The 2,500-nt window shown below is 49.4% G+C and overlaps 1 protein-coding gene and 1 pseudogene across 2 annotated transcripts in view; one reads left to right on the top strand and one right to left on the bottom strand.

The window, feature by feature from the left end:
* Positions 1 to 154, bottom strand: part of LOC148323059 (uncharacterized) — a 1,691-nt pseudogene extending 1,537 nt beyond the window's left edge.
* LOC148323058 (uncharacterized) overlaps positions 1 to 2,500 on the top strand; it is a 46,680-nt gene that overhangs the window by 14,550 nt on the left and 29,630 nt on the right. The window lies entirely within an intron of this gene.

Genomic DNA, 2,500 nt, shown 5'->3' with positions numbered 1-2,500 from the left:
GTTCCCCCTAATAAGGTGTCGTACCATTCTCTCTTCTTTCGAACACACGTGGGAAAAACAGGGAATACAACTTTCCAATACATTTTCGTAGTTATTGCTGATTGTGCCAAGGGTGTACATGTATCAATTATAGGTACCAGCTGGGTGTTTGTAATGTGTGGGGGGGGGTCGCTTTACTAACGCCTCTCCCCTTCTCTGGGATGAACATTTGGTCCAGTTCTTTCCTTGACGGGTCGGATCACACTCTGCTCTGAACCAGAAGCTCTTGACATCTCCTTCCATCGTACCTGGTTTCACTGCGCACAGCTCCACCCTGGACTTGATCCAGATTCTAGTTCCGTTACGAAACAGCCATTGGGTTGATTCTTTTCCAGGACTCCAGAATACTGCATCAGCGGTGAGGTTGGCCACCGCACACAGCCCGCCCCCCCCGGACACGTCACTCCATCCTGGGTCACGTTGACCCCCTTGACCCTCTCACTGCCGGTCAGATTCCATGACAGCGGGCCCTGCATTCGGGGGTACAGAAGGCGTCCGGTCGTTTGCTCCCAGGAGAGTTGGACCATGGCACCAAGGACAAGGAAGAGGATGACCAAGCAGCCGACACCACCACCGTACCGGACTTCGATAACGGCCATGGCGTCTTGATCCGTTGCCGGCCCGTCCCACAAGCAACTCCCACCACGTCATTCACACCGGCTGTAATGAACACAGTTAGTTCCTACAATTGAAAGGCACAGATTAGTTTTCACGTAAATAACACATTTTTCTTCTCCTTCAAATAAGACGCTCACTGTAGCGTCGTCTCCTTGTGCAATTATCTCAGCAGCCCGGGGGGGCCCTGAGTTTTGTTTTACCCAAACCTGTCGGTTGAGCCAAAGCCCCCTGAGCCTCGCCCAGATCTTATCACTGGTTTAGGAATTTCCTGAACTGTTGTCATATTGCACGGTTTTATTACCACCTGGGCGATTTTACTGCCCTTTTCAAGGACTAACGGCTGGTCGGCAAAAAGTTTACAGACCACTCCAATTTCCCTTGTTTCAGGTGCAAGGTCATTCCAGCCAGTATGTCCATTCCAATTATCCATTCTGCGATGGGTGTAACCACCACTTCATATTTCCGAATTGGCATGTGTCCAATTTTCAAAGGCAAAGTTACTGCCTTTCCATTTATAATTTGCCCCCCTATTCCTTGTACCGGGACTAGGGTGCCCTTCATTTTGTTGGGATTTCCTTGAATCAACGAGGCCTCCGCCCCTGTGTCAACCAGTGCCAAAACACATTGAACCGAATTATTCCAATAAATTGCTAGCTTTACATGAGGTCGAATATCACCGACACTCCATCGTTCTGACAATTTTGACTGGCTGGCAACAAAGGCTTGACCTTCATCCTATCCTAAGAGATCAAAGACTTGAGACCTCTTGCCTTTGTTTTTACCTCTTCGAACGGCTGCAACATATCTTTCATCCTCACTGCTGCTTTCCAAACATTCCTCTCTGTTCCCCTCCACGGGAGGGGCAGAGGGCACAGCTGGTTTCATCATATCTTTAAGCATTCCTGCCAATTCTGCAAGTTCAGAACGACCGGATCGTCCTTCAAAGCGCAAACAATTAACTTTAAGTCCTCTTTGTCTGCACCTGGCCATCAAAAACTCGTTTGATTGTCCATCAATCTCCGAATGAGGGACTCCCGCGTCTATTAACGCTCTCCACATAGCGCGTCTGTCCCCCTGATCCAGCCCAATTGCATCTGCACCTTCCTCGTACAGACGTCTGATCCATGAGTCAGTGGGCTCCCCACCACGCTGTTTATATTTGGTGGAAATTTGTGTGATTTCGTCCTGTGAATAATCTTCCTTAGTTACAGTTACTCGCGGTGCGGGTTGAGGAAACTCCAGTCTCCGCACAATGGGGTTTCCTTCAGCGTCCACTACGACAACCCCATTAGCATCCCGCTCGACATCCACAATAGGCAATACCACATTTTGCTCTTCACGCCTGCGTGCTATCGGTTTTATTTGCAAATGTGATAATTTTGGATAGAGGGACTGCCCGGTGGCAGGGGCTGTTACTTCAACGTCACCATCCCCCCATATATCTCCTTCCCCGCCCTCCGGCTCCCATTCGCCCGCAAGATCTCTGGTAAACGCCCGTATTTGTTGCGTTTCAACGCGGCGATCAGTTTTCCGCTGGTTAGCTCGTGCTTTCTTGGAAATATGCACAATTGTTTTTTCCAACACAGAATTTAATCTAGATATTTCCTTCTCTAGTTCTTCGATCTTATTGTTCTGCATTAGAATCTCTTGATCTTTACGCGCATCAGCGAGGAGAGCAGCGTCTAACGCCTTATTCTTCTCCCGCCATGCTTCTGCACAAATCCACATCATCTTCCGCACACCCCCCAAAGGCGCTCTTTTACGGACCACCACCTGAGTCAGTAAATCCTTAACTGACGTCGGGCTGGCCCCTACTGGCATGTTAACCCACGGACCAGGGCGT

This window comes from Idiotropiscis lumnitzeri, chromosome 15 (genome assembly GCF_059441095.1).
Source record: "Idiotropiscis lumnitzeri isolate Australia: NSW breed Sydney's pygmy pipehorse chromosome 15, RoL_Ilum_1.0, whole genome shotgun sequence".
In the NCBI taxonomy this organism is placed as follows: domain Eukaryota; kingdom Metazoa; phylum Chordata; class Actinopteri; order Syngnathiformes; family Syngnathidae; genus Idiotropiscis; species Idiotropiscis lumnitzeri.
This window is presented reverse-complemented; position numbering and strand designations above follow the sequence as displayed.